This window comes from Pelophylax lessonae (genome assembly GCF_965119305.1).
Source record: "Pelophylax lessonae genome assembly, chromosome: 7".
Taxonomy (NCBI): Eukaryota; Metazoa; Chordata; class Amphibia; order Anura; family Ranidae; genus Pelophylax; species Pelophylax lessonae.
In genome coordinates this window covers 224,337,766-224,361,301 of record NC_138774.1, presented here as the reverse complement: position 1 = coordinate 224,361,301, position 23,536 = coordinate 224,337,766, and the positions used below count along the sequence as shown (strand labels likewise).

The 23,536-nt window shown below is 45.7% G+C and overlaps 1 protein-coding gene across 1 annotated transcript in view; it reads left to right on the top strand.

The window, feature by feature from the left end:
* Positions 1–18,342: 18,342 nt before the first annotated feature.
* Positions 18,343–23,536, top strand: part of VSIG4 (V-set and immunoglobulin domain containing 4) — a gene marked incomplete at its 3' end in the record, with an annotated part of 110,216 nt that continues 105,022 nt past the window's right edge. Inside the window, exons 1-2 of the mRNA XM_082263275.1 lie at positions 18,343–18,376; positions 18,441–18,517. The remainder of the gene's footprint in view (positions 18,377–18,440; positions 18,518–23,536) is intronic.

Here is a 23,536-nt window from a genome sequence, read left to right as displayed (position 1 = left end):
ATTCTAAACGTACCTTTACTATTTCCAAGCGTATTGCTAGACGCTATCCGTTTGAGGAATCCATCATTAAAAAATGGACGGTACCACCAGTCGTGGATCCGCCTATTTCCAGGCTGAATAAAGCCACGGTTATTCCAGTGGAGGACACTTCGTCCTTTAAGGATCCGGTGGATCGAAAGATAGAAGCAGAGTCCCGCACTATCTTTTCTCTGATAGGGTCAGCATTTAGACCAGTAATCGTTATTGGTCTAGTTTCCCAGACACTTACGGAATGGGCGAAGATGGTACGCCAAGATCTTAGGGGAAAAGATATTCCCCAGGAGACATCTGATTTGATGGAACAAATCATACAAGGGCTACGGTTTATCTGTGACGCAGCCTTGGACACTACTCCCCTGTTAGGGCATGCATCTAAGTTAGCAGTGATCCTCAGACGTGTGCTGTGGTTAAAATGCTGGTCAGCTGACCTAGGTTCCAAAAAGACCTTGACCAATCTCCCCTTTCAGGGGAATCGTCTATTTGGAGCCAACCTAGATGAAATCATTAAGGATGCCACTGGGGGCAAGAGCACTTTTTTGCCACAGGCTGCAAAAGCTAAGGGACCTCGCAACAAGCGAGGACCTTTCTTTACCGCCCATAAAGGGCGCCCGGCTGGTACTAGCGGGAAAGGCAAGACTCCTCCAGGAGGGTTCAAGAAGGGGACCAACCCAGCCAAACCCGAAGCAAAGGAGTACACAGCCTGAAGGTGCGCCCCCACCCGGTTTCAGGGTGGGGGGACGTTTTCACCGGTATTCAGGACATTAGATCGAGCATCGACTACTACTACCGGTGCGATTCTTCCCTTCCAACATTTAAGTGCTACAGGAAGCGGTAGTTACCGTTCCCTGAAAAGATCTTTTCCTTTACCTTTTCCTAAGATTAGTCCCGATACCTCACAGGAATCGGATCTGGTTGACCAGATAGGCCAAGCAGCCTCTAGTCGGGTGACTTCGGTCCCTGAGGTTCAACCAGAAAAGATCACTTTTCCTGATAACTATCAGGTATCTGATAGATGTGTGGGAACAGAAAACGACCAGACTTTCTCGGATGGTCGGGGCCAGATAGCTCTAGGGACGCCTGGTTCAGATCCAATCAGCGCCAGTGGTCCTAGAAATTCTAGGCTGGCCTCCTCAAGCCGGCCTGGCCGACTTGGATATGTTAGTCGCAGACGTTCCGTGGGAACTTCGTCTCAGGGAGTGTCTGTGGTCTCAAGGACCAATTTACCTTCGTGCTTTACAGTCGCTGGTTTTAATGGCCTGGCCATTGAGACCCAAGTACTGAAGGACAGAGGTTTGTCTACTTCAGTCATTCCTACCCTTATTAAAGCAAGGAAAGCGACTTCCAGCAAAGTCTATTATCACACATGGAAGACTTATATTGCGTGGTGCGAATCTTTAGGATTTCCTCCACGTACCTATTCGGTGACTCGAATTGGCTTTTTTGCAACAAGGGGTTGAGCAGAAGCTAGCCTTGAGCACCATCAAGGGTCAAGTTTCAGCATTAGCAATCTTCTTTCAGAAGCCTTTAGCTACCAAATCCTTGGTGCGGAATTTCATCCAGGGGGTGCGGCACCTGGCTCCTCCAGTCCGCGCGCCCTTACCGCCCTGGGATCTTAATTTGGTTTTGTCGGTTCTACAGAAACCTCCTTTTGAAAACATCAGGGAGATTCCCTTGCTTACTCTATCCCAGAAGGTGGCCTTCTTAGTGGCTATTACTTCTGCTCGCAGGGTGTCAGAACTGGCTGCATTATCATGCCAGTCACCATACCTAGTGATTCATAGGGATAAGGTAGTACTTCATCCTAAGCCATCTTTTCTTCCCAAGGTGGTTTCAGATTTTCATCTGAATGAAGATATTGTACTACCTTCCTTGTGTCCTCAGCCCAAGCATCATCGGGAACATGCGTTGCATTCCTTAGATGTGGTTCGGGCAATCAGGGTATACCTGAAAGCTACGGAATCATTCCGTAAGACGGATTCACTTTTTGTGATCACGGATGGCCCCAGAAAGGGTTTGCCTGCGTCTGCCGCGACCATTGCCAAATGGATTAGACAAACGGTGGTACAGGCTTATTCTATTAAGGGTCAGAGTCCTCCGTTCCCTGTTAGGGCGCACTCCACTCGAGCGCTCAGTACTTCCTGGGCCTTTCGCCATCAGGCGTCAGTGGTCCAGGTATGTAAGGCGGCCACCTGGTCGTCGGTACATACCTTTACAAAATTCTATAAAATTGATGTGACGGCATCGGCGGATGCCTCATTTGGCCGCAAGGTTTTGCAGGCCGCAATTTGAGGAGACCGGTGGTCTACCTCGAGGGTTTTTTTCTGTTTGAAAAAAAAAAAAAAAAAAAAATTGTTTTCTCTTTTTTTGGTTGAGTCTCATCATTAAGGATGAGCATTGTAAACTTCTAGTTGGCACCGGTTGGGCCTTCTAGATTGGGATTGATTTCCATTTTCCCACCCCTCAGTCGTGATACTGCTCTGGGACGTCCCGAAGGTGGTGTATCACCGAGGACTACGTCTGTCGATGAGCGCTAGAGAAAAATGGATTTTTGTAAAATCTTACCGTAAAATCCTTTTCTCTTAGCTCATCGACAGACGTAGTCCCCGCCCCTCTGTTTTGGAGTTGGGTTGGGTTAAATTCTCTAAGCACTGCTTTTTCACATAACTGATTTGCTGAGGCAGAGAGAGAGAGGATATACCCTCTGGGACTGCCCCTAGGGTGTGGCCAGAGCTTTTTAATTTCCTGTCTAGTCCTGCTCCTGCGGAGGTAACATAACCCGAAGGTGGTGTATCACCGAGGACTACGTCTGTCGATGAGCTAAGAGAAAAGGATTTTACGGTAAGATTTTACAAAAATCCATTTTTTTTCATATTATTCCTGTTTTTATATGTTGGTTTTATCTATTTATTAGTGCATATTGGCACTTGCAGACACTTCCATTTATATCCACATATATCACGTGGGGATTTACACAACAATATTTAATACAGGCAGCGCCAATTACCCATATATATAATCTTTTTGTTCACACAGTCATCTGATTGTAGTTTAGGGTAGGCCGCAGCCTAAATACTTCTGATATACCCGTTAGATATCCATAGCGCGGAATCTACTTCCTTCTACCCTAGGTTCAGACCCTGTGCCAATTTCTATTTCATTTAGAAACAAAGGTAAGACGTGGAAGATGGTGGAGCTTTTAGGGGGGAGAGAAGGTGGGTGAAGGAGGGTTGCATGCAGAGGTCAGAGCTGAGGAGGTGTGAAAGTGAGATGTGGATGGGGGATGCAGAGGTAAGCAGCTGTGGAAGAAGGCCGAACTCTGCACTCTACTGTATGTAGCGCACCCCTGAACTGTGCACAACCCCCCCTGCCCACACACACACACCCCGAAATCTGCACTCTGTATGTAATACCCGCCTAGTATTTAATTCCCCTGCAATTCCCCCTCATGGTTAGTGAAATTTGACCACACACACTATTTGATGCGGTTGGATGGTGTGGGTTTTAGCTGGTCATGGTTAAGTTCCTGCTCCTATTTTCTAAGAAAAAAAAGCCCTAGCCAGTATAACAGTATAATAGTTTATTTCCATGATTATGGGGACTTTTCCCAAAGGGTTATGCGAATGCTGATATATCTACACAGTGACCCCTAAATAGACCCCTAAAATTACTAAATAGTGTAAGTAGTAATTAATATACTGTATATCAAAAGGCCAATCTTTTGCTATTTGCCTCCGTTATTCATTGGTGACCTGGGACAGTAGTCTCCATCGTGGATTTAAACCACTGTTCCAAAGTTTCTCAGGAAGCTACGATCTAATATTTTTAAGAAGTTTTTTCCCTGACCTCATCCCCATTTCTCTTAGCACTATTAGGATGGGAAAGTTTCCTGATGCCCAATGCTTTTAGGCAAGCATCAATGGATCAAAACAGCTAAAGTGATATTTACAATATAAATATTAATGGGACTTTATATATGCCTCCAGTAGTCAAAAAAAAAAATTATAATTAAAAATTTGGTATCACTTAAAAGGTATCTTAAAAAAGGTAATTGAAATATGTTCAATCACTAAATATAAAATTGTGTGACACACATGCAACAAAACCATTACATGGTATACAATTAATACATGGAAATTGACGGTCCGCTTGGCAACCGGCTTCTGCCCTCCAAACCCTTCTAGCAGGCCGAGAGCTAATACCAGCCCTTTTACCCCAAGCATCATACACAGACAAGATTTGAGGTAAAACCCAAAGCTATGACTCTTTACTAAACAGAAATACAGTTTTTTTTATACACTTCAAAAATAGGGCAGTCACCATATGATCAATAAAACCAAATATTAGCCAAGACATCACACAATGATTAGAGGTAGAGTTAATACAAGTCTATTCCCATCGCGTAGGAACCTCCAAGAGGATTAGCCAACATAAACTGTGATCTAATTAACCACTTCAATACAGGGCAGATACACCCCCTTCCTGCCCAGGCCAATTTTCAGCTTTTAGCGCTGTTGCAATTGAATGACAATTGCGCGGTTATGCAACGCTGTACCTAAACCAAATTTATGTCTTTTTTTTCCCCCACAAATAGAGCTTTCTTTTGGTGGTATTTGATCACCGCAAGGTTTTTTCTTTTTTGCTACACAAATAAAATAAGACAGAAAAGTTTGAAAAATAAAAAGTTTTTTGTTTGTTATAAAATTTTGTAAATAGATACGTTTTTTCCTGCACTGATGAGCACTGATGAGGCTGCACTGACAGGCACTGATGGGGTCGCACTGATGGGGTAGCACTAATATGCAGCACTGATATGCAGCACCGATGGGCACTGATGGGCAATAATGGGCACTGGTGGGTGGCACTGATAGATGGCAATGATGGGCACTGGTGGGCAGCACTGATAGATGGCAATAGTGGGCCACTAATGGAGAGGGCACTGGCAGGCTCCCTGAGCCCTGATTGCCGTCCCTGGTGGCTATGGTGGGCATCCCTGGCAGCTCTAGTGGCACCCCCGGCGACTCTAGTGGCACCCCCCCTCCCAAGGGTCTGCACTGGTAATCTATGCTCTGATCACCAGCACAGACCGCCCCCCTCCCCCCCCCCCGTACCAGTTGTGGATTTCTTACAAATTATCTCATACATGTGTAATAATCTCTCTCACCCACAGGTGGTTTTAAAATGGCCGCTGCATATTTAATGAGCCATGTGGTTGTGGGGGATGTGCAGCCATGTGTTGCTGCAAAGTGACCTAGGAGTGGTCAAAAGATATGACCACATCCTGTGGGTGTTTTTTTGTATACAGGGCTATAAAAGGAGCAATTTGCATGAGAAAGGGCCCTTTTGCCTTTCGCTCTCTCTCTCTGGATCATCAGCTGTGGGGACAGCCATGATGCAGCAAGGATTTCTAACTGCTCCAGAGATCCATTGGAAGCAACCACCAGAGCCAAGTATTTATTTGATATTCTTCAAGGGTTGTATGTTTAAGAAGCGTATTTCTGCTGTTTACAGACCATAGGCTGTTCATGTGTTAGGCATTGTTATATCTGCCAGTCTTGTGATATGTTCCTAATATTGTAATAGTTTGTATGTACAGCATGCTTTTGTTTAGTAAAAGTACATTTATACCCTGCAGAGGTCTGAGCTTCCTTGTTTATACCGCAAAGTAACCTTGCTAGATATACGCAAGCAAAACACTCCCGTCAGGAGAGCCGCAGATCGGCTTTCCTCTACTTGTGCCCGTCAGGCACAAACTGAGGAAAGCCGATCAACGGCTCTTCCTATTTACTATGTGACCATCTGTGATTGGTCACAGCTGATCACATGGTAAAGAGCCTACATCAGTGTGAAACACCGCAGCACCGATCGCCGCTCTGCACGCCCCCCAGAGCTCATTATCCTGCACGACGTCATATCATAGGACAGTGGGTCAGCATAATGTGAAGTGGTTAAAATGTAAGCTAATTAACAACTAAAGACCTAGTCCATGCTTTGATTATTCAGGGATCCCACTCCAACTCACACAGTATGGCACCAGTCTACAACAGTCTAAAACCAAACTCATACATTGTCCTAGCAGTCTGAAAAAGTGGAATTATTTTATATTCATAGATTTCTTGAGGGAGATTGTTACATATTTCTGTCCCAAGTGAAGGAGCCTCTCCAAACCAGTCTGCAGGAGGGCCACCATATTTGCTCTGACCATTAACCTGTACAAGATTAAAATACACCTTTTCAAACACTCCAGAAGGGAAGCTTTATTGAGAGAATTAATCAAAGCCTCCCTCTCAACGTTCATCTCATTGTTGCCCATCATTAGAGAATGATCTGCTTTCTCCATGGGATCAGAAGCTGAATTGAGCTCTTTTCCATGCTCTGACGGACATGAAGGAGACCAGTCAACGCCTTTCATTGAGTTCTGAAGAAGGGGGTCCCTTTTGCTGTAACGCGTTGACTTAGACCTACGCTTTAACTTGCCCTGTATGGTTTTCTTTGAAGGGATTACATGTACTTATGGTACATTTCTGGGGAAGCCCGCTTGCTGTGTGTAGATATGTTGGTTCGGCATATCATCCTGCCTTAACCCAAGGACGCAGCTGCTGTCGGCACCTGATTGGCCGATTTAGCTCCACTGCTTTGCACCCCTCTGCCACCAGCCCGGCCAGATTCTCTGCCAAGGGGCAGCTGCTTTGATCCCCATGAGCACTAGGCATGGAGGAGGAAGAAGTTAAATCCTCCTCCGCTTTGAATGCTGAGCAGGGAGTTGCGGCCGTGACGTCACATGATGCCAGGCGGCTCTAGCAACCAGTGGCCAGTAGAGTCCCAGGTGAAGGTGGAGCCAGCACCAGCCCTACGTTGGCTCAGTCTGCCCCTGTTCCCTGCATTCTGGATTGCTCGATGTGTCAGTTTTATTCCGGGATACTGTATTGTCCCGGAATGAAGGGACCCGGGACAGACCTGCAAATAAAAATGAAATAAAAATGATATACAATATTTTTTTTTTTTGCTACTGGAGGCATATATAAAGTGTATATGTGTATATTGTAAATATCTTTAAATTGGGGATGCCTCCTGTATTACATTAATGATTGTTGTATTAGTGTGGCACTTCATCACCAGTCTTTCAATGGAAACATCTGAACTGATATGCTTTAGGGTGGTGGAAAGTGATCCTATTGATTTTATTTCTGCTTTAATATAATCGATAATTCTATTTTCAGTCTAAACCCACAGATTCACATTACTATTGGGTTTCATATTGATCTGCATGTTTGTGATTTGTGTTGTCAGGTTTTGAGGAAGTTAGATGGGTGTGAGCTCTCTGGGTCTTTCTAAAGCCCGTTGCTTCATTCTACTCTTGTGCCACTGCCACTTATTTACAAATTTATTTAAGGTCATGAATAGAGCACAAAAAAAGCATGTAGATGAGCGTTCAAGTCTATTCCTTTGTCTTGTATTGTGTAGGGTGAATGAAATTTCAGCATAAATTGGAAGATTTGGCCAAAATCTTGTAATTTTGGTGAAAAGCATTGTATCAATCTGGAAGATGAAACTAGGATGGTTTTTGGTGGTTTGTAAGTGTGATATGGGTGTTGGAAGCTCCTGCACCTGTTCTTCTACAAAAACAACCCGATGAGCCTCATTATATTATTTTTTCTGACACACAAGTTAAACCGAAATTATGAAAAAAGTAGAATAAAAAAATTTAAACTGAAGCACATAAATAGTGATCAAACACATAAAAAATAAAATCACAAATAAAATGTGCACTAAATGCAATAAACTATGCAAACTTTTCAAGCAAATTTAGCTTATACAGCTCAATTCCAAATCAGAGTTTTTTTTATTTGGTGAAACTATTTATCAACTAGTTGTGCATGGGGGTTTCTAGAGTGCCCGATTTAAAGGATCTCCCCTGTCCAGCTGTCATTGTGACAATGGCCATAATGGCACCTTAAAGTAATATTGAAGGCATTTTCCTAAAATAAAAAACATGTTATACTTACCTGCTCTGTGCAGTGGTTTTGCACAGAGCAACCCTGACTCTTATCGGGTCCCCCGCTGGCAATCCTCCCTCCTGTCGAATGCCCCCAGAGCAAGCAGTTTGCAATGAGTGCACCCATACAGGCACACTCCTGAGCTTCTGCTCTTTGTGTCCATTCAGACACAGAGCTGTGACTCAGCCCACCCCCTCTCTCTCCTCATTGACTGTCTGGATGTGATTGACAGCAGCAGGAGCCGATGGTTCAGTGTCAGGAACCATAAACCAGACAGAGACAAAGTACAGTTTAAATCACACCTTTAACCAAATGGAAAAAATAATAGTTCAGTAACGTAATAAAAAACAGAAGCCGGGGTTTGGATGCCAGAGCAGCTAATCAGATGAGCCGTGGTCAGGAAGCCAGAAGTCAGCGTAGTGAGGAGCAAAATTCAGGAAAAGGAATCCAAAGGGAAGTCAGCCAGGCCAAGCCATGCACAGGAACACAGGAACGAATGCACTGGAGATCATAGACCACGCAAGGGCAAGGAGGAAATGAGCTAAGCTGTCTAAATAGAAAAAAGGGTCTGGTTGTAGCTTTAGGCTAGACTAATGAGGCAGGTCAATGGTAACCAGGTGAGTCAATGGAGTAACAACGAGTGGCTAGTAATCGACAGCTGAGCAGCTTCTGAGCATTGAAATAAAGGAGTTGCTCGTTAAGTAGCAGGAGCCCAGACCTGACACTCAGTCAATGAGGAGGGAGAGTCCCTGAAAGCCAATGCTCTCGTGAACATCGTTGGATTGAGAGAGAGCTCAGGTAAGTATTAGGGGGTGCTGGGGGGACTGCTGCACAAGGTTTTTGCTTGTTAAGTTAAAAGTTACTTTAACTTTTATAATGTTTCTATGGTTAGTGTTGGCCCTTCAGAGGAAATCAAGGCATCCGATTGGCAGCTAAGCCACTGACTTTTCAGTGACCCCTTCTAATGATTAAATCTCTTTTGGCCATACTTCTCCTTGAGGTCATAACAGTGCACTTATTTCTGCAGTCCTGTGACCCAGATTTAGCCCGCTGTCCACTGACGCCACAAAACCAGCCTAGGCTCTCCAGGGAACCCGAAAATAATTTTGGGATCTGCCCAGAATCCTGACCACTGAGAGCACCCCCTGAGCCCCTGAGCCAGCCACTCTTGTCCCCTCCATAGCCCGACACTCCAGAAAGCACTGGAGGTGCACACAGAGCCGGTAACTGACAGTCACCACTCAGTGAAGACCAAGTTTTTACATTTTTTGATAATAAACATTTTCTTCCTACACTTAGAAGTGCCCTCTGGAGTCCATTTTACTTGGCGGTCATGTGATCTCTGTTCTCAGTGTAGAGCCAGAAGGGGAAAGCTACAAGATTGGATGCAGCCATCTAGGTGAGTGGATATGTTTGTTTGTTTTTTTTCTATTCCCGCTCCGCTCTTTTACTCTTTTAATGTAACAATTAATTTATACTCGAGATGCAAGTTTTAATCGGACATCGCCGCTGTCCCAGAATATGTTGCCAGTCCAGGAAGTAGAAGGAAATCCCTGCAATGTGGTGAGTGTTCCATAACATGTGTCCCCATTGGAAGATTTCCCTTTACCTCCTTTTCTGGTGAGAAAAGTAGAATTTTGATTTTCACATTGCTTTCTCATTGACTGGGGTCACTAGTACAAATTAGGAGGGTGAATCCTCCCAGTAGGGACACAGACAGCAAGAAGACCTGACAGATAGGAAAACACACTTTTCTAATGACATACAGTGCCTTGAAAAAGGCACTGTATGTCATTATTCATACCCCTTGAAATTCTCAACATTTTGTCATGTTACAACCAAAAATGTAAATTTTTTTTTATTGGTATTTTATGTGATAGACAACTACAAAGTGGCACATAATTGTGAAGTGGAATGAAAATGATATGGTTTTCAATTTTTTTTACAAATATGTGAAAAGTGTGGCATGCATTTGTATTCAGCCCCCCCCTGAGTCACTACTTAGAAGAACCACCTTTCGCTGCAATTACAGCTGCAAGGCTTTTTGGGGATGTCTCTACCAGCTTTTCACATCTAGAGAGTGACATTTCTGCCCATTCTTTGCAAAATACAGTATTTTACAAAAGTAAGTACAAATTTTTGTAAAAATTTTATTGTATCTTTTCATGTGACAACACTAAATAAATTACACTTTTCTACAGTGTTAAGTAGTGAGTGTACAGATTGTATAACAGTGTAAAATTGCTGTCCCCTCAAAATAACTCAACACACAGCCATTAATGTCTAAATCGCTGGCAACAAAAGTGAGTACACCCCTAAATGAAAATGTCCAAATTGACCCCAAAGTGTCAATATTTTGTGTGGCCACCAAAACTGCCTTAACCCTTGGGCATGGAGTTCACCAGAGCTTCATAGGTTGCCCCTGGAGTCTTCTTCCACTCCTTCATGACAACATCAGGGAGCTGGTGGATGATAGAGACCTTGCGCTTCTCCACCTTCCATTTGAGGATTTCCCACAGATACTCAATAGGGTTTAGGTCTGGAGACATGCTTGGCCAGTCCATCACCTTTACCCTCAGCTTCTTTAGCAAGGCAGTGGTTGTCTCAGAGGTGTGTTCGGGGTTGTTATGTTGGAATACTGCCCATCGGCCCAGTCTCCGAAGGGAGGGGATCGTGCTCTGCTTCAGTATGTCACAGTACATGTTGGCATTCATGGTTCGCTCAATGAACTGTAGCTCCCCAGTGCCGGCAGCACTCATGCATCCCCAGACCATGACACTCCCACCACCATGCTTGACTGTAGGCAAGACACACTTGTCTTTGTACCTGGTTGCTGCCACACATGCTTGACACCATCTGAACCAAATAAGTTTATCTTGGTCTCATCAGACCACAGGACATGGTTCCAGTAATCCATCTCCTTAGTCTGCTTGTCTTCAGCAAACTGTTTGCAGGTTTTCTTGTGCATCATCTTTAGAAGAGGCTTCCTTCTGGGACTACAGCCATGCAGACCAATTTGATGCAGTGTGCGGCGTATGGTCTGAGCACTGACAGGCTGACCCCCACCCCTTCAACCTCTGCAGCAATGCTGCAGATTTGTCGGCTGTACATCCTTGATGCAAATCTTCCGTTCCACCACATTCCAAAGGTATTCTGTTGGACTGAGATTTGGTGACTTTGGAGGCCATTGGAGTGCAGTGACCTCATTGTCATGTTCAAGAAACCAGTGGTGAGATGATTTGAGCTTTGTGACATGGTGCATTATCCTGCTGGAAGGAGCCATCAGAAGATGGGTACACTGTAGTCATAAAGGGATGGTGTTTAAACGATGCTCAGTTGGAACTAAAGGGCTCAAAGTGTGCCAAGAAAATATCCCCCACAATATTACACCACCAGACTGAACTGTTGATACAAGTCAGGATGGTTCTATCTTTTCATGTTGTTTATGAAAAATGTCTGACCCTACCATCTGAATGTCGCAGCTGAAATCAGACCAGGAAACTTTTTTCCAATCTTCTTTTGTCCAAATTCGGTGAGCCTTTGCGAACTGTTGCCTCAGTTTCCTGTTCTTAGCTGACAGGAGTGGCACACAGTGTGGTTTTCTGCTGCTGTAGCCCATTTGCTTCAAGGTTGGATGTGTTGTGCATCAGATATGGTATTCTGCATACCTTGGTTGTATAAAGTGTTTTTTTGAGTTACTGTTGTTTTTCTATCATCTTGAACCAGTCTACCCAATTCTCCTCTGACCACAACAAGGCATTTTCCTCCACACAACTGCTGCTCACTGGATATTTTTTATTTTTTGGACCATTCTCTGTAAACCCTAGAGATGGTTTTCTGAAAATTCTAGTAGATCAGCAATTTTTTAAATACTCAGGCCAGCCCGTCTGTCACCAACAACCATACCACGTTCAAAGTCACTTAAATCCCCCTCTTTCTCATTCAGATGCTCTGTTTTAACTTAAGCAAGTTGTTTCTACCATGTCTAGATGACTAAATGCATTGAAATGCTGCCATGTGGTTGACTAATTAGCAATTTGCGTTACCAAGCAATGAAACAGGTGTACCTAATAAAGTAGCCAGTGAATGTATTGTTACCGTGACATGTCTACTGGTTCTCAAGAGGTGTGAAAAAGGCCATCTACGTCATAGTGGAACAACCATGCCTAAAAAATATGTGGGGACCTACAATGCCCTCTGCCACCCACATATTATGTCATCTTATCATGTCTACCACAGGGTTTAGACAACAATTCAAACCCCTACCCAACAATAAATGGGATTTAGTGGTACCAAAAACCTTGACGCATTCTATCGTGATTTCTTTTGGGGTGACAGAATTACCAGTGTGGATTGTATTTACTGGGGTATGTTTCTGACACTCATTAAAACTGAAAAAGCTGTATAACAAGTCCAATTGTAAGTGACTAATACTAGCTAGCGTCAATATGGTTAAAGTGTAAGTCTAACTTTAATGAAAAATTGATGAATAACTCTAAATATCCTGGCCACCCCTCCAGACCTCTCTGCACATAGCAGCTGTGATGCCCCACGCTGCTAGTATAGGAGTCCGTTCACCATACACCACAATATACACCCTGAAAGTGGGCATCCATCATAATGCTTGCAATTGCAAGCGTTCATTGGTCAACACAGCCACGTGACTGTGCTGACCAATGATAAGAGCATCTAGGCTTCATGTTTCAATAAGCTATTCCAGGAGAAAGAAGCACTTCTTAATCACTTTACCACTAGAGCATTTTGCTGTCTTACGTCTGGGCCACTTTTTGCGATTCGGCGCTGTGCGACTTTAACTGACAATTGCACGGTCATGCAACGCCATACCCAAACGAAATTTACGTCCTTTTTTTCCCACAAACAGAGCTTTCTTTTGGTGGTATTTGATCACCTGTGCAATTTTTACTTTTTGCGCTATAAACAAAAAAAGAGCGTTTATTTTGAAAAAATAACAATATTTTTAACATTTTTTATATGAAATTCCCCCCAAAAAAGATGTAAAAAACAATTTTTTTTAAAATTTTTGGCCAATTTATTTTCTGCTACCCATGTTTGGTAAAAAAAATTGCAATAAGCGTATTTTGATTGGTTTGCGCAAAAGTTATTGCGTTTACTAACTATGGGAAAGATTTCTGTCATTTTTGGTGTTTTTTTTTAACGCGTAATGGCGGCGATCTGCGATTTTTTTTTTGCGGGACTGCGACATTGCGGCGGACAGATCGGACCCTTGACTGACATTTTTGACACTTTTGGGGGTACCAGTGACATTACTGCAGTAATCAGTGCTATAAATATGCACTGTTACTGTAAAAATGACACTGGCAGGGAAGGGGTTAATTTTATTGCAGAGGGAGGGGTTAATGTATGCCTGGTGCTTACTAACGTGTGTGGGGGGAGGTGACTGAGTGAGCCAGGGACAGATCGGATGTTCAGCTATGCTGAACACTCCGATCTGTCACTCCCTGTCACTTAGGAGATCCGCCCGCTCTGTTTACACAGGCGGGCGGATCTCCAAACTGGATTCCCCGACGATCGGGGCAGAGCAGCGGCGATCGCCGCTGCTCCTCCCCTGGCCCGACTCCCGCTGTGAATGAAAACAGCGGGAGCGCGCCTCCGGCGGCGCGCGAGCGACGCCTACAGGAGGAGGAGTCTGGTGACGTAGGTCTACATCGTCAGACGATAACGAGCCACTTTGCCGCAGTAGTACTATGGTACTCAGCGGTAAAGTGGTTAATGTTTGTGCTGACCAATGAGTTCTTGCCATTCCAAGCATTGTGATGGATACTCACTCATAATCAAATGATCTCTTTGAAGTAGACAAACCTAACCGAATGAGTTTTAGGGACATATTTATAAAGAAGCTTGTAGGCTTCATCAGGGGCTCATGTGATAGGAAAGCAACACAGGAGCACAATTTGGCGACAGGGAGAAATCGTTGTTACCCTATAACAGGATATGCCTGAACAAGGACCTTTATGGCAGGATCACCAGGTATTATTTTAATAAGAGCTGTAGATTTAGAATAATTAACCATTTCAATATCATAGGATGTCCACGGACAGCCTTAGGTTAAAGTAGTTGCAGCTGGCTAAACAGCCACTTGATCGCTTCTGCAAGTAGCAGAAGGGACCCCCCCTGGCAGAGCCTTCCAATCGCAGAGCCCGGGAGTGATGTGACCAGTGGTGACAGTGGCACTACACAGAGAGTGAGGAACTGGCATTGTACCTTCCTCTCTGTGACCCAGAAACCAAAAGCAACAAGGATTTCCTTACTTCTGGTTTCGGCTCTTTGTTTACCTGGCCATTAGTGGCCAGAAAAGCAGCCAATCAGACCGATCTGTGTCTGATCGACTGCATTGGAGGCCAGAGGAGAGATTTGGGGTCTAATAACCCCAGATCTCTCCATAAAGAGGACCTGTCCTGGCCCATGCTGTTACAAGGGACATTGTTCCTCCCATGTGATAGCAATAAAGGCAATACAAAAATGACATTATAATATGCAAATAGCAATACAATAGCAAATAAAAAAAATTTGAGAAGGTGTGTTAAAAAAAAAAAAAAAAGTCTGGGATAAAATAAATGAAAAAAAAATTAAAGCACCCCTGTGTGCTTACATGCAAATGTGAACACATACACAAGTCCCGCACGCATATGTAAACAGTGAACACACCATACATGCGAGTTAGTGTCGTGAATGCCAGAGTGAGAGCAATAATTTTAGCACCAGACTTCCTGTGTCTCTCTAAACTGGTAACCTGCAAAGGCGTTTAAAGAATCACCTATAGAGAAATTTAAGTACCATAGTTTGACGCCATTTTATGGGTCGAGGCGATTTTAAAGCATGACATGTTAGGTATGTTTTTACTGGGCATAACATCTTTTATATTTTATCAAAAATTGGATATTATTTTTGGGTTCACTAAAATTCATATTAATCTGGTCAGTTAAGTATCCGAGGGGGTTGTTGATCAGTTTCAGCTGCTTTGGTGTTAATTAAATTAACAGGTGCACTAGATGGGGAACAATCAGATGACCTCCAAAACTGGAATGGTTTTACAGGTTAAGGCCACTGACTTTTACCTACTCCTCTTTTCTGACTGTTTTCACTAGTTTTGCATTTGGCTAGGGTTAGTGTCACTACTGGTAGCATGAGGCGATACCTGGACTCTATAGAGGTTGCACAGGCAGTCCAACTCCTCCAGAATGGCACATGAATACGTGCCATTGCCAGAAGGTTTGCAATCCCAAGTGCATGGAGGAGACTCCAGGAGACAGGCAGTTACTCTAGGAGAGCTGGGCAGAGCCATAGAAAGGCCGTAATCCATCAGAAAGACCCGTGTCTGCTCTTTTTGCAAGGAGGAACAGGATGAGCATTGCCAGAGCTCTACAAAATGACCACTGATGTGAATGCCTCTGACCAAACCATCAGAAACAGACTTCACGAGCATGGCCTGAGGGCTCAACATCCTCTAGTGGGTCCTGTGCTCACTGCTTGGCACCGTGGAGCTCGATTGGCATTTGCCATTGAACACCAGAATTGGCAGTGCCGCCACTGGCACTCTGTGCTTTTAACAGATGAGAGAAGGTTCACCCTGAGCACATGTGACAGACGTGAAAACATGAAATGGTCTGGAAAAGCCATCAAGAACGTTATGCTGCCTTTAACAATGTTCAGCATGACCTGTTTGGTGGGGGGTCAGTGATGGTCTGGCGAGGCATACAGACCTCTACAGGCTAGACAATGGCACCTTGACTGCCATTAATTATTGGGATAAACTCCTTGAACCCATTCAGACCCTATGCTGGTGCAATGTGTCCTGGGTTCCTCCTGGTGCACAATAATGCCTGGCCTTATGTGGCGAGAGTATGCAAACGGTTCCTGGAGGATAATGGAATCTATACCAATGAATGGCCCCCATGCTCGCCTGACCTAAATCCAACCGAACACCTCTGGGACGTTATGTTTCCGTCCATCCGACACCACCAGGTTGGACCTCAGTTTGTTCAGGAGCTCAGTGATTCCCTGATCCAGATCTGGGAGGAAATACCCCAGGACACCATCCGCCATCTCATTAGGAACATACCCCGACCTTGTCAGGCATGCATACAAACATAAATATAAGTTTGTATGTTTTAATGTTTTTCAATGTTCCTCAAGGCTCCTATCTATTTTGCTGCAATGTTATGAATGTTTGAGAGGATATGCGGCATAACAATATTCTGTATATTAAGTAGTAGGTGGAGATCGTCCTCTTCCTATTGGCTGTTATGCCTGTGGGGGAGAGGAATACATACTCTGCTTACACAGGAAATGCCCTTGTCATCAGCACAGGAAGCAGCATCATAGATATGAGACGACAGGAAGTAAACAAAGCAAGTACTTCCGGTGGACATCCCGACCTTCCAGACTGTAACCACACATCATAACAATATTTGGCGATGCCCAAGAGTCCCCTTATCCCCTTTTGGTTGATTTGGACATTGCTATTAAAGAGTATGATAAGTGGCCAGTCTACAGGTAAGAAGGGGAGGGTCCCGAACCCCGGAAGTACTTGCTACAGGGCATATATAATGGCGGTAGTGATGGCGCTGGCTCTACCTCCTATCTAAGTGGATGCCCTATCGGGAGAAACGCGTCAGAGAGGAGGCGCCGCGTCATCACATCTAGACCAGGCAGCGGTCTGCACTGCAGGCGGACCCCGCCATACAGCTCCTCCGTGAGGGAACTCGCTATTATTGTCTTCACAACTGTAGGTGCAACCATTTGTTTTTAATAAATATCTACTGTTGGTAATGCACTATTGCGGTCCCCTCTGTTGTGTCCCCTATTATTGAGGTCAACCAGACTAAGGAGTTACAGCAGCCAATCAGAGTCTAGTCACCTTTGGCAGGATCTTCTTTCGTCAGGCTTTCTGACTGGGTCTGTTCCTCTTGGACACAAGCACTACATCAGCCATCCTAGAGTCCAGTAACCCCCGGCAGGACCACTCATCACCATAGAACCAGGCTTCTTGTTTGGCTTTTGTCCGGTAAGAGTCTAGGGAGCACGAGTGTGTCAGGGTGCCTTCTGTATTTCTGGGAACTTTTCTACCTGGCTGCATGACCTTTGGAGCGGTCATATTCATATATGCCCTTAACGTTTAACTTCTGGTAAGAGGCCAAGCTGGTGGTGGGACTTTGCACCTTCCAATCACAGTTCACCTTTCCCCAAGCTGGAAGCTTATGTCACCATTTTTTGCACTTTATTTATGGACTTATAACATGGACGTTTATTGCACATTGGTGTATCACTAGTCACCTTCTGGACATTTTTTGTTTTACACGAATTGCATACGTTTTCATTTTTTTGCATTATTATTGCATTTTTGGTTTATTTGTTTGCATCATTTTGTATGTTGCACATATGCACTAGGGCAGCGCACCTGATTTCTTTACATATGCATACAAACATGTGGGGGCCATACAAACTAGAGTACCATTTTGAGTTACTGCAATGAAAGTTAAGCAAAATGGACTGGCCTGCTGCATCATTTTTTCACTTTGATTTTTGGGATGTCTTTGAATTCAGCCCTCTGTCGGGTGATTATTTTAATTTCCATCAAACGATGTAGCATCCTTTTGATCCTACCACATTACCCAGTCCATATTAGTATAGATAACCAGCATCATATTTTTCCCCATTGAGATCCGATGTGTTTTCAAAGTGTTTTCATAATTTTTTTGAGCAGCGTATACGTTTTGGGGGTTCTAAGTAATTTTCTAGTAAAAAAATACAGATTTTTACTTGTAAAAAAAAAAAAAAGGTGTCAGAAAAAGGCCTGGTCCTCAAGAGGCTAACATGGTATGGCTGATCTGAAATTGTAGTAGTTAGGTTTATATTTACTTTAATGTCTGGCCAGGTTGTGCTGTCATGATTCTCACGGGTATATAACCTCACAGAATAGGATTTCTAAAGTCAGTTACTTTGTAGCAGTCTATGCACCAAATTTTTCTAACTTTTAAAAACAATCATTGCACGCTGGCACTGCCATGCGCTGGCATGTATTCACAATATGTCTAATCTTGAATGTCGAATTCCCAACTAATTCATGCAATAACAGCTTGTTTATTGCACTTATCTGCATGTTCTGTAGTTTTATCTGTTAGCAAACTTCCTGTTTTTGCTCATTGCAATATTGTGGCCTGTTTTTATAATACACTCGTGCTATAAATATTGACAGGAAAACCAACCAAAGCTAAAAAAAACATGCAGCTGAACTGTAAGGAAAAGTGTCACATTGGAGTTCCTTCTACCAGCTTATTCCAGCCAGCATCACTCTTCCCAGAGTATGCACTGTGACACAGCTGGCTCATTTTAGGTGGGCACACTCAAGTCGGGGTAGCACAGAAGGACTTGGGGGACAGGCTGATGGCAGGTGACTTCTGCAGAACATAAAGATGTGGAAGAAGGAAGACTGCAGGGAGGAAGTAAGTAGATGGTGGTGTTTACAAGAGAGGGACACAGCAATAATGGGCAACAGACATGGGCCGAACACCCCCCCCCCTGTTCAATTTGCAACAGAACTCCCGAACAGGGAGAAAGTCCTAACCCGAACTGCAAACCGCATTGAAATCTATGGGAGCCGATAAGGAAAAATCAAAAGTGTCCATTTTGAAGGCTTATATGCAAGTAATTGGCCAAATAGGGGTATGGGGGGTCTGGGCACTGCCCTGGGGAACATGTATCAATGCAAACATTTTTTTATTAAAACAATAGTTTTTTTTCAGGAGCAGTAATTTTAATTATGCAACAAAAAAAAGAAAATTCCTTTAAATATAGTGCCTGGGAGATCCCTGTAATGTGCCTGTAAAGATGCACATCTGTAGCATATATAGAATATGCTACAAAAAAAAAATACATTTCTGAAGAAAAAAAAACGAGTGACATTTAAATTGACCCGCTGTTACAATTGCCGGCACCCGGCTATTGAAACATTAAAAAAATAAAAATGGCATGGGGTCCTCCCCAAAATCTGTACAACACTCTTATCCGTGCATGCAGCCTGGCAGGTCGGGAAAGGAGGGATGACGAGTGAGCGCCCCCCCCCCCCCCGAACAATACCAGACTACATGCCCTCACCCCAGAGCACCTTGTCCCCATGTTGATGGGGAAAAGGACCTCATCCCCACAACCGTGGCCGGTGGTTGTGGGGGGTCTGTGGGCAGGAGGCTAATCTGAATCTGGAAGCCCGCCTTCTGGGACAGCCTTCTGCCAAATACCTCCCCTGCACTTTGACATTTCCTCTATAGGGGTGGGTCCATCTGGCTACATCACCCAATGGCACTGCTCCTTCTGACATCACCGACCAGTGCATGCTGGGCCTGTGGCATCCCAAGGGGGTGGGGCCACCATGCAACATCACCTGGTGGCCCTGCCCCTTACCTATATAAGAGATGTCAAAGTGGAGAGGAGTCATTGGGCAGGAGGTTGTCCCAGAAGGCGGTGCTTTTATTTTTTTGGTGCAACAGGATTGACGATGGATTTATATATCTACGGACACAATTTTTTTTAGTTTTTTAATAAAGGAGTGGTCAAAAACTTCTCTCTTCTTTTTATTACTTTGTAATCTTTTTTGGCGAATGGATAGGGATTCACATGGGGGATGGAATTTGGTTGCCCTCTTGTTAAAAGGGGCTTCCAGATTCCAATAACCCACCTGCCTGCAGACAGGGCCGGCCTTTGGGGTGTGCGAGCCGTGCGGCCGCACAGGGTGCCATGGGCAACAAGGGCGCCGTGCGGCCATCACAGCTCGCAGAAGATCAGGTGATTCAGGCCGCACAGCGGGAGGTGAGCGGCGACCGCGGCCTGGACAGGGTTAACACAGGCCGCAGCCGCCACTTACCTCCCGCTGTGCGGCTCTGCCTCGGTCACCCGTACTGATGCAGTGAGGCGAGCTGTGTATCACACACAGCTCAGCCTCCGCTCTGATCCTTCCACGCTGACGATCTCTCCTCCCTCCCTGCACTGACGCCAGAAGAGAAATCGTCAGCTCCTCCTTGCCCCGCCCCTTCTCCTCCTCCCGCCCCGCCCACACTCCCGGGGATGTGTGGGCGGAAGGTTTTAAAGAAAAAAAAAAGCTGTAGAGAGCGGAAGATAAGTGAGGACTCTCTCCTTTAAAAAAATGTAAGGGGGGGCTTTTTGTGGGGAGCTCTGTGTGAGGGGGGTCTGTGATGTAAGGGGGGGCTCTCTGATTTGGGGGGCTCCAAAGGGGGGGGTCTGATGTAAGGGGGCTTTGTGTGGGGGGTCTGTGATGTAAGGGGGGCTCTCTGATGTGGGGTGTCTGATGTAAGGGGGCTTTGTGTGGGGGTCTGTGATGTAAGGGGGGCTCTCTGATGTGGGGGGCTCTGATGTAAGGGGGCTTTGTGTGGGGGTCTGTGATGTAAGGGGGGCTTTGTGTGGGGGGTCTGTGATGTGGGGGGCTCCACGGAGGGGTCTGATGTAAGGGGGCTTTGTGTGGGGGGGCTCTGTGTGGGGGGGTCTCTGATGTAAGGGGGGCTTATTGGTTGGTGTTATTGGTGATCATAAAAAAGAAAAGTCAAAGTGCAAAAAAGGTGCAAGAAAATGCGCGGGGGGGGGGGCGCCACAGGATTAGCTCGCACAGGGCGCCTGAACACCTAAGGCCGGCCCTGCCTGCAGACCCCCACAACCCCCGGCCACGGTTGTGGGGATGAGGCCCTTGTCCCCATCAACATGGGGGCAAGGTGCTTTAGGGGCATGTGACCTGGCATGGTTCAGGGGGGGGGCTCACTCGTTCCCCCCCCCCCCTTTCCTGACCTGCCAGGCTGCGTGCCCGGATAAGGGTCTGGTATGGATTTTGAGGGGAACCCCACTCCGTTTTTTTTGGTTTGACCTGGCGGGTGCCCAATGCCATTTTTTATTATATTTTTTATTATCTGTCAGCGGGGAAACCCATCGACAGCTGATGACTCATCGGTTGTTAAGGACGCTGCGGCTGGCTTCCTGGCCCCGCTCCTTAACCAGCTTACACTGCACCCTGATTGAGCAAAGCTGTGCCAAATCAGGATGCCGAATGCATTGTGCAGCGCTCAGTGCATTGCAGGGTGTTCGGCCAATGGCAGAACAGGCAAAAGTTCGGCCTGAAATCGTGCTCGGGCTGAACTGTTCACCCATCCCTAATGGCCAGTGGAAAATACACTCTGCCTGAATGGACAGTAGAAAGATGAAGAGAACAGAGTGAGAGGAAGATACAGCGAACAAGGAAGAAAGAAGGAGTAAACCGAATCGGCAAAAAATGAATTGAACAGGGCAAGCAGAGGATGAACAGAATGAGAAGAAGATGAAACAAATGGTGCGGAAGAAAGAAGATTAAGCGAACAGAAGAGATAGAAGATGGACTTGATCAGAGATGGCAGAAGATGGGTTGGACAGAGCGGGCAAAGGATGGATTGGGCAGAAGATTAATCAAACTGAGTGGGTGGTAGATGGAGCTGACCATGGGGTCAGATATTAGAGCAAATCGAGCTTAGACTGGTGTAAAAGAATCACATAACACATGCTAACTTGCGGTTCTCTGCAGTTAACCTTCGACACAAATGTTCTACCCAGAAAGGAACAGCAATGTGGAATAAATTAGGTCTAGTGTATACGTCTCTCCTTCTGTTTTGTTTGTAACACATAAGCGCCTTCCTATAACAGATGGAATTCACATGTCTCATTCCAGCATATATGCCAAAAATAAAGGTATTATTCCTCATTTCAGGATAGTGAACAAAGTCCTGCAAATCATTCCTTTTCACCCCATCCAGAACGACTTGTGTATAGTACAGACACAGCCTAATATAATGAAGCCAGTTATTCCAAACTGCATACAGCAGTTTCAGGCGTTTGGGCTATCAGAGGAATATTTAGTAAAAGTCTCACCTAAGGACCGGTGAGAGCATCTAATGCTTTCTCAGAATGTTGAATGTTTGACAGTATTTGGCATATAAGTAAATGGGGTTGTATTTTCCATAGCATGTGTTTGAGCTTATCCAACCTTTTGTTCTGAGCAAAGGAGCAATATATAACCATTTTTGGTGAATGCCTACTGCAGAAAAAGTTGGCACTGTGATATGGTGTAAATATTATTTACATAGTTGGTAAGGTTGAATATAACACTCAATTCACGGCATGTGTGTTTGTAGCTTCCAATTTCCATACCCCTGTACATTGGGTTCCCAGAGAGAGAAATCTAAAAGTTTTTTTAATTTATCTACACTCCCAGCTGACACCACTAACTGTATAAGGGAGTTCCACACCTTTACCGCTCTAACGTTAAAGAACCCCGTATGCAGTTTAAGTTTGAACTTCTTCTCATCCAACTTCTTCATGTGGCCGCACGTCTTCTTTACAGAACTTAGATTATATACTTTTCTACAAATGATACAGCCACCATTAGGCTTTAGCCCCTGTCCAGAAGAAGACTGTGTGGGACTACAGGTCACAGAGGCAGAATGGAGTTGCTGAGAGGAGGAAAAGCACTGGAAAGCCTGGATTCTAGGGTAGTTTTGTCCATGTTGAAAGCCATAAGTGTGCTGTGTGGAGCCCATTTCTGACTCTGATGAGTGCTGATGTGATACTGTGTTGCAAGACTCTGCACTGCACTGCTGCAATAATCCAAAGACTGCTGTTTGCTGGGGCTGTTTTCTGGGGCTGAGTATCATGTACCTCACCGGGCCAAGCAGGGCCAGGCCCCACCGCTGCAGATCCGGCATCCCCCGCTGACGAAGGCCCAGGAGCCTCTCCTTCCTCCTAGACCGACAGCTCTCCCTCTGAACGGTCCTCCGGCACATCAGGATCCCCTTCCGGACCTGGACTGGAAGGCACCGAGGGGTCAGGCCGACTGCCATCCCCCCCCTGCCGCCGACAGGCCGACGATCCGCCATCCGCACGCCTGGGCCGCTTCCGACTAGGCCCCGATCCGCCTCCGTCCATCGCAGATACTCCCGCCTCCGCCACCGCACTGGGCGTGCGCCGGATGGAGCCTCCGGCCGCTCCTACCGACTGGCCGGTGCCCGCGAACAGCCGCCTCCCTCGCTGAGCCACCCCGACCGGACGTCCCCCGCCGTGGATGGGGATTCCTCCCAGAGGCCCCGCCGGCCTCAGCAGGAGAACGCCGGGCCTGCGAGCCTGGAGGGTCCACAAGTGGGCTCCCGGATCGGCGCTCAAGTCGGGGGGGGACACAGGAGGGCTATAACGCTCCGGCGGCCGTGACTGCCAAGCCCGGGAACGCCGGTCCCCCTCCGCAGCAGGCCCCCCCTCGAGCAGTGAGGAGACCTGCGGCCGCAGCCAGGACGACCCCCTCGAGGCAGCAGCCTCCCGGAGCCAGCCAAACAGCATGTCCAAATCCTCCATAGCAGGGGCAAGCAGCACAGCAGGGAGGATTCTTCTTTCTTCCTCACGTTTCGCGCGGCACTGCTTGGTACTTCCAAGCCCCCCCCAGTGTT